Below are 15,519 nucleotides of genomic sequence, written 5' to 3'. Positions count from 1 at the left end.
GGCATTTTGAACTTTAAAAGCCTCTTCTCCATTTTGGGGTCTAGACAGGCCTGAAGCCTCCCAGTTTCCTAAGATCAGGCGGTGAGATCTATTTTTGGGACCGTCCAGTTAGAATTCTGGCCTGTATTTTGCATGTTCTTTTGAAGGCCTCACCTTCTGGCCATTTGTGTGCTGCCACAGTCACTATAGAATGAATGGCAGCATAAAAAACAAAAACCACGTTCTGAAGTATAGCTCAGGCCGGGGTGAGTTACATTATGTTCAGGAAGCTTTGGAGGATGTGGACAAATGAAGTGGGGGACATAAGTATTTGATCCCCTGGTGAATTTGTAAGATTGCTCACTTACAAAGAAATGGACAGTCTCCTAATTGTTATGGTAGTTTCATTTTAATGGAGAGAGACAGAATATCAACCACAAATCCAGTAAAACAACACATCTCTCTATTATAAAAAAAAAAAAACTTGGAAGGAGACAAGTCTTTGTGCCAAAAGATTTAACCACGCTCGGGGCCCGGAAATAAAAGAACAAAGAGTAGATGACAAAGTAGAACATCGTAAATGTTGGCATGGTACACTTGCAGAGCAGGTTAGAGATAATGCAAGTACGAAAATTTGAAAGTCTCAAAAAAAGGATAGTAAAGATCGCATTAGCGCAAACAAACAGAAATTATAACTCGGAGAATTAAAGGAACAACGAAAAGAGATCAAATATATTGTTCGGATTTAAACTTTAAGTCGGAGACTTGTAGATTGTCTAATTCATGTTGCCATCAGGGAAAAAACAAAGTAGTGTTTCTTCCCAATGCAGAGGCGCATCCACGAGAATTAAAAGATTTGCTGTTTGGTGAAAGTGAAATCCCGCGAGAGAAAATTTCAAGCCTCGAGAGACAAGACTTTATGAAAAGAGATTTGGAAAAGTCCTGTCCACATCGAAAACATTTACAGCAACGCACAAGGTCCAATCATTTCTCCTTTGTGTGAATACTACTGTCAGACACAGTTCATGTAGAGAAAAAGAAACGATATTCACTCATGTGCAGTTATACGTTGCGTTGTCACGATGTAATTCCAAATCAAAATTCAATGCGATATTGATGAAAAGTTAAAAGCGTAAAGAGATTGAATATATATGGACATAGGACTTGGCATGGCAGCAACAGCAAGCCAGCAGCTGACTGAGCAAAGAGGAGGTTAAAATAAACTGTATTTGTTTCCCATTGTATCACCGATTAAGAGGGGGTTTCGCAGGAGCGACCGCATCTCCTTGGGGTGCGTTCAGCCCACCTGTTCATAACGAGATCGGCAGAGATGTGAAGTGTCTGGGTTTGAGGGGTTGGGCGAGTGAAACGAGCAGGGGACGAAGCCCCATAGTTACATAAAAGTTATAAATTGATTTGCATGTCATTGAGAGAAATGAGTGTTTGATCTCTATGACCCAGCCAGAGTTCTGACTCCCACAGATTGGCTCACAGATTACAATCAATCAGTCAATTCCAGATACTCCTGATCTCAACTTGTTATGAGTATAAAGCACACCTGTCCACGTGTAGAGGCCCGGATGTTCACTGGCAAACTAGAGATGGGCCTGTACCTGTGCCTTCTTGAGCAGGGGGACCTTGCGGGCGTGGCAAGATTTCAATCCATGATGGCATAGTGTGTTACCAATGATGCTCTTATTGACTGTGGTGGTCCCAACTGCCTTCAGATCTTTAACAAGATCGTCCTGTGTAGTTTTGAGCAGATGCCTCATCTTTTTCATGATCACCTTCATCCCATGAGGCAAGATCTTGCATGGAGCTCCAGACTGAGGGTGATTGATGGTCATTTTATATTTCTTCCATTTCAGGATAGACACAGTAACAGTTGTCACCTCCTCACCAAGCTTTTTGCTGATGGCCTTATAGCCCATTCCAGTCTTGTCCTTGACGTCCTTTGACAGTTCTTTGCTCTTGCCCATGGTGGAGGAGAGGCTGGAATTGAAGAAATTGATTCTGTGGACAGGTGTGCTTTATACACATCACGAGTTGAGATCAGGAGTATCTGGAATTGATTGATTGATTGATTGATTGTAATCTGTCTGCCTATCTGTGGGAGCCAGAATTGTGGCTGGGATGTAGGGGATCAAATCCTTATTTCACTAAATAACATGCAAATCAGTAACTACGGGGCTTATCCCCCTGCTCGCTTTGCTCGCCCACCCCCTCAAACCCAACGTTTTTCTTTGATATGCAGTCTCCCTCCATTAAAATGAAACGCCCATAAACATTAGAGACTATTCATTTCTTTGTAAGTGAGTAAATTTACAAATTCAGCAGGGGAGCAAATATTTATTTTTGTATTTTTGACTATGAGTTTGGGTTTTTGAGTTTGCCTTGATGATTTTGACTCACTGGTAACTAATCTTGCTTTTTTTTTTACTGGCTCACGTTATTTATTATCATCTTTTATTTAAAATATTCTCTATCACCTTCATGGTGTCAGAACACCCAACAGTGCTGCAGGTTTCCAAACTTTGACCATACCAGAAGAGCATACCAGCTGTAATACTGAGTGTAACCAGTAGCCCCAACCTCGAGTCACCAAACCTCAGACACAATGTCACCCCATAAAACTCTGGGTTCAAATAAAGGACTTTATTTGTCACCAGCATGTTTCCAAATTGGCACAACTTGAGATTATAACAACCAAGCAATTTCTTCTTTCCTTCGCCCCTCCATGTGAGTGTTGCCCGCTTCCTCCCATCTATGACTCCTGTTGGTGATGTGGAGGTCTTCTTTTAAGCTGAATCCAGAAATGCATCTAATGTCACAGCAGTGGTCATCCAGAGCACTTCCGGGTCGTATGCAAACCAGGAGAATCCTCCCCCCAGCAGCGCCCTCTTGTGGCATCCAAGGGCTGTTCTTCTGTACTGCAGTCCTGTGGGAGTCCTAACTGGGACCAGTCTGAACAAACACTGCCATATACTGAGCAAAGGAACAAATTGCTTTTGACTACAATGTCTGTGTTGTCCATCCATTATCCTTGTACCCTGACTGGGATTAGGATTGCTAACCATCCTGGCCAGGTTCCATGTTGTCCTTCCATTATGGCCTGGGTAACAATTCACTCTCCATCCCAGTTAGGATGGAAGTCTCTTCATCAAGGCATTTAAATGGGGACTGAACTACTCTTGGTTGTCAGCTCCCCCCTGTCCATCCATTATTTCTTCTCCCCAACTGGGAAAGGGATTAGGAGCCATCCCTCCCGGGGGCTGTGCCAACATTCCATAATGGCCTCTTGGCCAGGTAAGGGATGGCCTGTCAGGATGCCAGCCCAGCCATTATGTGTATCGTACCACCCTAATGTGAGAACTAACTGAATAAAGAGAACAAAAGAAATCAGGAATGGTGGTCCAAGGCCGTTCCTCAGCAAATTAAGGCTGTCACCATGGGAGAACTTGTCTTGTAGGAAGCAGGGCCCAAAATGAATGTTGACTTCCAGCCTTCCACATTTTTATGTAAGGGGTGAACCAGAATGAGTGGGGATCCTGATAACTGAGTGGAAGTGACTTCATGTGTCCAGGGTCTTTTTCTTCTTCCACTATAGAATCATTCAAATCCTACACTGCCATATTTACGTGACCAGAGCCTGAGGCACACTCCCGGGGCTGGCCCATGTGACAGAGTATATCAGGTAAGCTGATTTTAACTTATCAGTTACTAGGAGGCTTTGTCCCCTGCTCACTTCATTTGCCAACCTCCACCCCCCCCCAAAAGCCTGCACTATGCGCCAGTCACTTTGGCATTGTGACGCAGTCGCTCCTCTGAAACCCCCTCTTAAACGGTGATACAATGGGAAACAAATACAGTTTTTCTTTTACCTCCTCTTTGCTCGATCAGCTGCTGGCTTCTTGCTGCTGCCGTGCCGCATAATCTGCATCTCGCACGGTGCTTCAAACGTTTAAAAGCCTGTACAGCAGCTGTCCTTTGGTCTCACTGCCTTGTCTCTCTTGTCCCCCAGACATCCTCTGCTCCTTTTGGGGGTTCCACTCCTGAAGCACACCCCTATGAAGAGGAAGACTTTCTGTTCTTTAAATCGAGAAACTGTCCCCTCCGACTACACATGGAGCTCGATTCACTCCTGAAAGAGACTTACGTTTGTCTGAAGTGTCTGAATAACGTTTCTGTCTCTAAAATCTCCTGTATATCTGTGCAACTCTGTGAGCCAAGCGTGACGGCGTATGTGGATTTCACTTTCACCAAACAACAAATATTTAAATTCTCGCAGACAGGCCTCTTCATTGGGAAGAAACACAAACTGATGGCAGCACCAATCAGATGATTTACAAGTCTCCGACTTAAAGTTTAAAGCCAAACAATATCTATATGTCATATCACCTATGTCCATATGTTCGATCTCTTTACGATTTTACCTTTTCGTTAATATCGCATTGAATTTTGATTCCGTGTTTGGACTTACATCGTGACAACGCAACGTGTAACTGTCCGTGACTGAATATCGTTTCTTTCTTTCTACAAGAACTCTGTCTGACAATGACATTCACACAAATGAGAAATGATTGGACCGTGTGCGTGGTTGTAAATGTTTTAGATGTGGGCAGGACTTTTCCAAATCTCTTTGCATAAGATTTTGTCTCGTGGGGCTTACTTGCGGGATTTCACTTTCACCAAGCAACCAATCTTTTAATTCTCATGGATACGCCTCTTGATTGGGAAGAAACACTACTTTTCCATGATGGCAACACGAGTTAGATGATCTACAAGACTCTGACTTAAAGTTTAAATCCAAACAATATATTTGATCTCTTTTCGCTAATAATTTCTGATTGTTTCCATTAATTTCTTTCGAATTTTAGTAGTTTCATTATCTCTAACCTGCTCTGCACATATATCGTGCCAACCTTTTTGAATTCTTTGCAACGTTCTACTTTGTCATCTACTCTTTGTCTTTTATTTCCGGCCCCAGGTGTGGTTAAATCATCCTGGCACAAAGTCTCGTCACGCAGGACGTGAAAGTGTCTCTCTGAGAAAGTCACGTCTTGTCTCTCTGAAAATGCCATGTCTTGTCCCAAGATTTTTCTATGTAATAGAGAGATATAAAATGAAAGTATTTTAATGCATTCTTGTTTATCAAGGCGCCAGAGATTGGCAATGTGTTGCATGTTAGACAAGGCGGAGTTTCACCGTTCTGTGTGCAAGTAACAACATCATGGCTGCTGCTAATAATGGGGCATGCCGTACAGGGCCTCTAATTCAGGTGTTCCCAACCCGGGAGTTGTAAATAGAAGGGGGCACCACTGAGCCCCAAACCACAGACACAATAACTCCTGTAATAAAATCAATTGGACTCAGGAAACGTCAAAAAGAGTTGAGGAAATTGCCCCGTATAACGTCCGTCGGATTTGATGAAAAATGAATGAGGATGGATCAAAAACCAAAGCATTTGACAACATACAGTACTGAAATTGACATATTTATACACAAAATGGCAAACAGGATGTGAGTTGGCAGGAAAAGACACCAAAACAGAACATCGGAAGTGATATCATCATGGCGGAACCGGAAGTGAATGTCATCAAGAAGAAGACGGAAGTGACATCATCATGCCGGGACTGGAAAAAGTGGCGTCCTTAATGAGAGCCCAGAAGTAACGTCATCATAGCGCGACTGAAAAAAGTAATGTCATCAATGGGAGCTGGAAAAAAGTGATGTCATCATGGCGGGACTGGAAAGTGGCATCATCAATGGGAGCCCGGAAAGTGATGTCATCATGCCGGGACCGGAAGGGATGTCATCAGTGGGAGCCCGGAAGTGACGTCATCATGGTGGGACTGGAAAAGTGACGTCATCAATGGAAGCCGGAAAAAAGTGACATCATCACGGTGGGACTGGAAATGACGTCCTCTTCCAGAGCCAGAAACGGAATTGATGTGGAGTGGCCATTTTGAGAATCCGGAAGTCATGGAGGTAAGTGCGTGGAATTATTATTTGTCTTCTTTGGGTCTGGTAAGAGAGACCGAGAAATGTTAGCACTCAAAATCAACCTTCATCTCGTCGTAGATCACTCACCTTAGGACTTGTTGGCTGCCTCCTTAACGCACGTGTGTGACAATCCCCAGACACACTTATACTCCAATAAAGGGGTTCTGTACAAGAATAATAATGAATAATAAAACACACCAAGCGCAATCCTCCTTCCTCCTCCAAGACTTGAGTCCACCGCCTCCCCACTTTGACTCACTAAACTCAGGCAGTGGGCTTTTTTCTAAAATTGAACTTGGGATCTGCTTCCAGTCTCCTCTCCAAGTTTCCCAGAGTACTTCTGGGTCTTGCGGGAACCTGGGCAGTCCCCCCAAAGGCAGCGTCCTCTGGTGGTCCCCAAAGACCCTAACAGGGTCTGATTTCAGGACTCCATTTCCCATGCAACCCTGCGGGTGTCCTAATTGGGTTCAGCCCTAAGGAACACTGCCAACTGCCATGTGGGTGAATGACCTGCTCAGGTAGGACCTACTCAGGATGGGATCAATGGTTCTTTACCAGGTTGGGATGCCTTTTTAATGGAGGGACAATTTGGTTGCAGGTGCCTTTCCTCACCAGGAGGCCATGATAGTGGAAGGACAGTGAAGATGGCCTCCTGGGGGTCATGTATTACCCTGATATTCTGGGAGCAGCAATCCACAGGTGGAGTTTCCATTTGTACACCTAAATTATCACCTCAATTTGCAAAAGCCTTTTCTACAAGGCCAAACTTTGTGAGTAGTGAATACACACAAACTGAAATAGTCTGCAGTATCTAATTTGGTCTCGTTTGAACGTCCTGAAGTTTGAGGTGTATTCCGCTACTTTCCCTATCAAAAATACCAGATCATCTGAGGAAACATCTTCGCTGTAAGACGACTGCGTGTGTCAGCAGCCACACCTCAAAAAGGAATGCCTACCATTTGGTCTGCCTGCTATTTTTCCTTGTCCTTCCATTATGGCCTCCTGGCCAGGTGTGAAATCTTCCACTATCCCGGCCGAGATGCCCGTCCTTCCTCCCTGGTACCCACAGAGATTACTACAAGATTATTGAGATCAATGAAGGTAAGTTGCTCATTTTTCGTTTAAATTTTATGCACTGAGTTTTTCTGAGTTCAGTTTTGTTCACCTGCGGTACTGTATGTGGTTCAAAAATTTGAAATCTGACTTCTTCATCAGACATTTTAATCAGGGTGCAGGGCATAGAAAAGGTCTGACTGGCTACTCTAAGTTATCGTAACATGAGCAAGGGGCCCTTCGATGGACTGGCACCCTGTCCAGGTTTTGTTCCTGTCTTGTGCCCTGTGCTGGCTGGCATAGGCTTCACCCCAACCACCACCCAAATGTGAACATCTTCAGGACAAAGCAGGTTTAGATTAGCTGGATTCCCATTTTGAACCGAAGCTCTTTGCCCAATACCAATTTGGAGAGGCACCACAATCCTGAAGTTAATGAACAGGAAGGACAGAAACAGAAGAAGTGGAGCAGCGCTCAGCCATCAGCTCCGCTTGAATGAAATGCCTGCATGAACGTCTCTACATTGTGCATAGCGAGAAGATGCTTTCATTTTTATAGATTTCTTAGCTGGAAAAAAAAACAAGTTTGGATGATGCAGCAATGTCAGAGATAAGACCTAACGTCCATCTTCACTCCAACCAGCGACCACGAGTCCACACCCGTTTGTAGTTTGTGCCCCTCCTTGGCAGCCTCCCTATTTGAGGTTAAGAAGTCCGTGGATTTGAGTTATCTTTGAGAACAAACCACATGGGCTGCCATAAAGAGAATTCATTGGGGAGTCTTTCGCGTCAAAGTGAAAACAAGTTACCTTCAAACAAGTCTAAATTAATTACAAATATAAATCAAAAATCATGGATTGCTTAAGTATTCAGGTCAGGATTTAGTACATGGCTGTCATGACCACCTCCGTCTGTGTGCTCAGGTACAATACAATACAATACAATACAATTTATTTTTGTAGAGCCCAAAATCACACAAGAAGTGCCGCAATGGGCTTTAACAGGCCCTTCCTCTTGACAGCCCCCCAGCCTTGACTCTCCAAGAAGACGAGGAAAAACTCCCAAAAAAAACCTTGTAGGGAAAAATTGAAGAAACCTTTGGAAGGGCAGTTCAAAGAGAGACCCCTTTCCAGGTAGGTTGGGCGTGCAGTGGGTGTCAAAAGAAGGGGGTCAATACAATACAATACACAGAACAGAACAAATCCTCAATACAGCATAAAAATAAAAATTTTAGAAGTACGGAGCAGAATTTAACAGTAGATGATATCCCATAATAAGATTTGGATATTTTTAGAGTCCTGGAGACCTCATCCATCAAGCTGCCTCCCCCATTTGGCCATTCCACGGCTGAAATGGTGCTGGGCCAGCCAATCTGATGAAAGGACCCCTCTTTCCCATGATTCCTGCGATCCTCCATCAGGGATGACTTTACCATAGACAGGCAAAACAACTTGGCAGGTGGGCTGTGGCACCAAGTGCCACATTTGGTCTGTCTGTCTCTGTCAATCCTGCCATTTATCTTGTGACCACGAGGGGGCGTCTTCCCTGGTTATGTTGGGGGCCACGGGTAAATGGCTTGGAAGCCCAGCCCTGTAGGGACCCGTGGCCACCGCCAGGTGGCGCCCCGGTGCCTGAATATCCCTGGAGCCCAGCACTTCCGCCACACCAGACGACAGGGGACACCCAGACGGCTTCCAGGTGCGCAGCCGGCACTTCCGCCACACTGGGGCGTGGCTACGGAGGAGTGCCGGGAAGCAGCTGGAGCCCATCCGGGTTCCTATTTAAGGGGCCGCCTCCCGTCAGTCGATGGTGGAAGTCGGGTGGAAGAGGACGGAGCTGGAGAGAGGACGGGAGGCGGCCAAGAGAGAGGCATTATGACTGTGTGGCCTGGACATTTGGGGGAACGGTGCTGGAGGCACTGGGAAGTGCACTAACAACATTATTGTAAATATAGTTGGAAATAAACGTGTGTTGGGTGCAAATAAGATGTCCGCCTGTCTGTGTCCGGGTTCAAGTCCACAATCTCCATTCTTCTTTGCTCTATTCAGGTGTCATGGCGATTGTGAGTGAAGAGCCACTGTCAACTCCAGTCACAAATTCCCAAATGGACTGAGATCAGGACCCTCGGCCACTCCCGTTGTTGTTTTGAAGCCGTTTTTTTTTCTATAACTTTGGGCTTGTTCTTTTGTAGTGAAACAGCTCTTCTCCCAAGGTGCAGGTTTCTTCCAGACTTCATCAGGCTTTCCTCCAAGACTTCCCTGGATGCCCAAGGTTCAACTTCAGGTTTGCACCTCTGCCTGTCCAGGAGCTCAGTGATACCCTGGTCCAGATCTGGGAGGAGATCCCCCAGGACACCATCTGTTGTCTCATTAGGACGTTGCCAGGCATGCATACAAGCACATGGGTGGCATACAAACTACTGAGTACGATTTGGAGTTGCTGCAATGAAATTTCGGCCAAATGGACTCACCTGCCTGACTGCCGCATCATTTTTCCCCTTTGATTTTCGGGGCGTCTTTCAATTCAGCCCTCTGTAGGTTGATCATTGTCATTTCCATCAAACGATGTGCCATCCTTTCGTTCCTAACACATCACCATATCAGTCCATAGTAGTAGACATAGCCAGCAGGATTTTTTTCCAATTGAGATCTGATGGGTTTTCAAAGTGTGCCTTTCATTTTTTTTGGGCACCATGGAAGAACTTAGTCTCACATACAATATAGACAAACCATACATTTATGTAATTGAGCAGGTTGTGTTATCAAATGTAAGGCGCTATACTCAGGGTTGCCATTTTCTATGAAGTTTCTTATAGAAAACTTGCCTTTTTATGTAACACTGTCACAGACAACACGGGTTGGCTGGCATTTCTGACGACATCAGTGGGTTTCTTTCTCAGGTCAGGATGTCTTTATAATGGAGGGACAGTTTGGTTTCTGGTGCCTTTCCTCACCAGGAGGCCATGATATTGGAAGGATAGAAGAGAATGCATTTGCATCTACACTTCAGGCGCATTTGGAAAACACCTAGATTTATTTTCAAGTTTGTCCGTAAATTTACATTTATGTTTTGTTATTTCTACAGAAACCAATCTCGCTAGCACTTCAAAATAAGTGCACTGAATCTAAAGGACGCTCAAATCTGCAGATCACACCGCGCTAACGCAGCCGGCTGTTCGGTTGGCCTCCGCTTTACTGTATGCGGACAGAACCAAATTTTCACGTGACTGCGCACCGCCGGGGGTGAGGAGGTCTGCGGCTGGCACGACCTCCTGAAAGTGTAAACAGACTGCGAGCGTCCGTGTTATGTCATCCTCCTGAAAGTCACGATTTGTCGATGAAAACCTGGACAATTTTATTGTTTATGAAAAACCACCAGGGCGCTCATTTTATTAGAGAATAGAAGGCTACACTTCGAAAAAACAAAGAGAAAGAAAACAGACTGATTCCTCAAAAAGGAGTTCACTTTACTCACTCGGCATTTGTGCGATCTGGGTGCTGGTGCTAGCAGGGGGCAAACTTTATCGGCAACGCCATGTGTGTGCCTTCCCTCCTCTTCTTGGAAATTGGGAGAGGAGCGCGTCTCTGGATGTAGATAAGCAACCTCCTTTAACTGCACCGTGAGGGCGGAATCGGCCATCGCTGGGGGACTACAGACGGGAAAAAGTGAAAGGAAAAACATAAAGGCGCTGAAGTGACTTAGGAAGACTTCTTAAAAAGTGAATAGATAGATAGATAGATAGATAGATAGATAGATAGATAGATAGATAGATAGATAGATAGATAGATAGATAGATAGATAGATAGATGTGAAAGGCACTATATAATAGATAGATAGATAGATAGATAGATAGATAGATAGATAGATAGATAGATAGATAGATACTATATCTGTGTATAGATAATAAAATCTTACTATATACTGATAGAACAATAACTAAAAAGGCACTATATATTTAAAGATACAGTAGATAGAAAGGCACTATATATGTGTATAGATAGATAGTAGAAGGACCTATATTATGATAGATAAAAAGGGACTATATATGTGTATAGCTAGAAGATAGTAAATTGTAAAAGGCACTGTATATGGATAGGTAGATAAAAATAAATAAAATGGTATTAGATAGATAGATAGATAGATAGATAGATAGATAGATAGATAGATAGATAGATAGATAGATAGATAGATAGATATCCACCATCCAATCTGCTACATCCTAACTACAGGGTCACGGGGGTCTGCTGGAGCCAATCCCAGCCAACACAGGGCGTAAGGTAGGAAATAAACCCCAGGCAGGGCACCAGCCCACCACAGGGCACACACACACACACTAGGGACAATTTAGTATCGCCAATCCACCTAACCTGCATGTCTTTGGACTGTGGGAGGAAACCCACGCAGACACGGGGAGAAGATGCAAACTCCACACAGGGAGGACCTGGGAAGCGAACCCAAGTCTCCTAACTGCGAGGCAGCAGTGCTACCCACTGTGCCACACTGATAGATAAATAGCAAATGGTAAAAGGCACTATGCACTGATAGATAGCTAGGTAGATAAAAATAGATAGAATGGTACTATATAGTAGATAGATAGATAGATAGATAGATAGATAGATAGATAGATAGATAGATAGATAGATAGAGGGCATAGCAGAGCCTCCAACCCCAGACACAACAGCACCAACACAGTTCCAGGCTCAAACAAACAAAACAACAAATAAACATAATACCTTCTCATTGGTCAGCTCATTTTTCTTTCTTTCTTTCTTTCTTTCTTTCTTTCTTTCTTTCTTTCTTTCTTTCTTTCTTTCTCTTCTCTTCTCTTGCACACTTCCCAGGCAACTGCTGTCCTTCTACCCTCCCAACTCTAACTTGGCTGCATGAGGTGGAGCAGCTCCCTTAATACTGTAATACCAGAGCATTGCACCCAGGAAGCACTTCTGGGCTACGCGGAACAGCCATGATGACTTGGGGTACCGTAAAGTTTGCGCAAGATGGGTACCCAAACAGCTTACTGATCTCCGCAAGCCAACATCCTTGGGTGAATTTCAGCAGGCTTCACTCCCTCTGCCTCAAGTAATCTCACTCAGCAATGGTGCAGCCAAGTGTCCATGTTCATGTGTCCTTGGCTTCAATGAGACAAAAGGCAGAGTGCCTCACTGTGTGTGTTCAAATTACCCACAAGCCATTGGGCTTGTTCTATCCATAGCGGTTACTGCGTATGTTGTTAAAGTGCCTTTACTTTTTGATTTAGTAATCCTAACACAGGCATATCTTAGGAGACACAGACATGGCAAAGTAAAATTAAATGATCAACACGGCGACACGACTGCAACGGTCGATTTTGAATACATTACTAAAGTTTTAGTTCCAAGTATAAACGTCTCTCTAATTGCCTTCTGTTTGTAGTGCTAGAGTGTTGTACCGTGTTAGCCATTATGAATGTAGTGAGAAGTCAAGCAAAATGACTCCTTTTATTGGCTAAGATTACAATATGCAAGCTTTCGAGGCAACTCAGGCCCCTTCTTCATGCATAACATCTCGCCTGAAGAAGGGCCCTGAATTGCCTTGAAAGTTTGCATATTGTAATCTTTCTAGTTAGCCAATAAAAGGAGTCGTTTTGCTTGACTTCTCATGGCCTTCTGTTAAAGCTTATGTTAAAAGTTCTGCAGATCTCATTCATGTTGTTCATCACCGTCACTGACTTGATGGAGATTCTCTTCGCATTCATCATAGTTGAGTGTTTACCATCGCGGTTGTTCTCTATTGCCACTTCAGCGTTTCTCACTAAATGTGGTATTTAAATAAGGCACTGGATGTGTGTGTAATTCTTATGATTCATGTTTAGCTTTTTTTTCTTCATTATTTTGTAATATTTAAAAAGACACAACAATGTCCCCTTTACTGAAGTGCTACCTGGCGATTACCCGTCGCCTCACTCCACTTGTCTTTTAAGCCCAAAGCATGGGTGTAGGGAGAGTGGGTGTGACATGGTACCCTCGGGGGGCTTTGCTTGACTAAATGACCCCCTGGAGCCTGGCCTGATTCTGTGGTCATGGCGCTAGTCCATCATAGGGTGAACACGCACACACACACACACACATACAAACGAGCTAAATTAACAGTGCCAGTTCACCTAACCTTCATGTCTTTGGACTGTGTGAGGAAACCGGACCACTAGTATTTTATTGTCAGTCAGTCATTTCCCAATCTGCTATATCCTAACTACAGGGTCACTGGAGTCTTCTGGAGCCAATCTCAGCCAGCACAGGACAGGAAACAAACCCCAGATGTATTTTATTGTTATTATTTCTTATCTGGCAGCTTCCAACATTTGAGATACAATATGTTTCAATTTTTTTGTTTTTTTCCCATTGGAGCACAGGCAGGTAAATTGGTGTCAGTAGTGGGATTAGAACCAACAGCTTTTAAGGATTGAAGTCCAAAGCACTGCCCACCTATATGAAACCCATGTGGAGACAGGGAGAACATGCAAGCCCCTCGTAGGGAGCACACTAGGGGGCTAACCGCAGAGTCCTAGTTGGGAAGCAGCAGCTGCAATGGCCATATCACCTGCACTTCAGAACAGGTCATCCACCTGAAGCTAAGCATGTTTGGGCCCGACCAGTACATGGATGGGAGACCAACCTGGAAAAGCTTGGCTTGCTGATGGAAGAGATGTTGGCAAGACCAGCAGGGGGTGTTTACCTTGTGGTCCGATTGTGCATCCCAATGCCGTGCTGAAAAAATGGTGCCATCGTTCAGATGAGAAATAAAACCGAGGTCCTGACTCTCTGTGGTGTGGGCGGCCGGATGCCATGCCCGGCCGGGATGCCCCTTCAACACTGGATCTGGGGGATCAGCCATGTAATGCACTCTACTTCCCCCGGAATGTGTGGTGGCAGCCCTCCTGGGTTACATCGGGGCCACAGGTGTGGGACTTCAGGACTCGGACCTGTTGGTTTCTGTGGCCACCACCCGGAGTAGCTGCACGGCTTAACGAGCCTCTGTGGGCTGGAATGCAGCCACACCTGGAAGTGCAGCCTAATTAGGCCAACTACCACCTGGAGCACTTCTGGGAGGGCTACAAAAAGAGCCTGCAGCCACTACTCAAGGGCCAGAGTTGGGTGAGAGGCGGAGGAAGAAGAAGAAGAAGAAGAAGAAGAAGAAGAAGAAGAAGAAGAGGAGGAGGAGGAGGAGGAGGAGGAGGAGGAGAAGAAGAGTGTTTTGTGGTGTGGTTTCAGTGCCTGGGACTGTGTTGTGGCTGGAGGGATTATGGGGAAGACGTGCCCTCCACCTGAAGAAAAATAAAGTCTTTCATTTGATACGTGCCTCCGTGTCCATCTGTGTCCGGTCAGGCACCTATATAGCGCCTTTTTATTACAGTGGTCATTACGAATCCCTGGGCATTCTTTGTAAAGAGCAGAGTGTATCCTGATGTCCTGGCTAGATTGCCCCCCTTGGCCTAGTCATTCTGCCCCCCCCCTCCATAATCATCCCCTGTCTCTAATTGGCTAATTATCTCTCTCAACATTTTGACCTGTGAGCATACTGGTGCCAAAATGGCTTCCGGGTGGATACTACTCCTTGGTGGTGGTCAAAGTGCCCCCCACACACACTTTTGAAGCCCTTTGAGTGTCTTGAAAAGCGCTCTATAAATACATTGACTTCGTCTTCATCTGTTACTCCGCCACTAATATTTCTAAATTTGTTAGAAATGCTAAAGTCACCATTGCCTTTTTCTCAATACTGAATTGAAGAAGTAAAAAATAAAACAGCTCAGCTAATTGAACAATGCGATCAAACAGAGGAAACGAGACTGGGAAACTAGTTGGAACAAAAACGTGCTTCCATTGTGGACCCCTGGACAGAAACCAGCAGACAAAACAGTTCCAGTTCATTGACACTTTAATAAATATATCATGCAAATTAATTCAAGCTGAGTTTCTGGCTAATTATATATTGATTACTAGTCACGGTACCTGACCCAGACAGGTAATACTATAATTAAGAGATATACACTGTATCTCTTTCCCTCCATGCACTTTTTGAATGTCTTTTTACCGGCGCTCCCCCTTCTCTTGGTTAGAAAGAAGAGCGGCGGACGTGTTTGGAGGCGACGAGCCCAACAAGTATAAAGCGCCCCGCGCCTGTCAGCTAAAGAGGGTCGAGGAGGTGGGGGTCTGCTCGGCGTCTCCCCCAATTGGCACACAGATTGCGCCATTCCGGCACGCAGCTCGCCTGCTGCTTGTGCGATCGGCCGCTGTCTCTTTAAATTACGATTTCCTTCAATTGTGGCGGCGTCGTGACCAGGAAAGAGGAAACGTAACCAGAGGAGGGTGGGCTTGGTAGCTATTAAAAAAAAAAAAGTCTCCCTAGCGAAATAAACACCAGATCCTTAAGGGGGGCCAGGAGAAAGCGGGAGAGGGTCGAGACAAGTGCCAGACACTTATTATGCTCCTCGTGTGTTGCGAAGGCGCAT

At 44.8% G+C, this 15,519-nt stretch overlaps 1 long non-coding RNA gene across 1 annotated transcript; it reads right to left on the bottom strand.

Moving 5' to 3' along the window:
* Nucleotides 1–5,460: 5,460 nt before the first annotated feature.
* Nucleotides 5,461–11,808, bottom strand: LOC120519596. Its single transcript, XR_005631587.1, has 3 exons — nt 11,768–11,808; nt 10,509–10,683; nt 5,461–6,003 (listed from the first exon to the last, which is right to left on the bottom strand). It is a non-coding gene; the product is annotated as an uncharacterized LOC120519596 (long non-coding RNA).
* Between the last annotated feature and the right edge of the window lie 3,711 nt (nt 11,809–15,519).

This window comes from Polypterus senegalus, chromosome 1 (assembly GCF_016835505.1).
Source record: "Polypterus senegalus isolate Bchr_013 chromosome 1, ASM1683550v1, whole genome shotgun sequence".
NCBI lineage: Eukaryota > Metazoa > Chordata > Cladistia > Polypteriformes > Polypteridae > Polypterus > Polypterus senegalus.
This window is presented reverse-complemented; position numbering and strand designations above follow the sequence as displayed.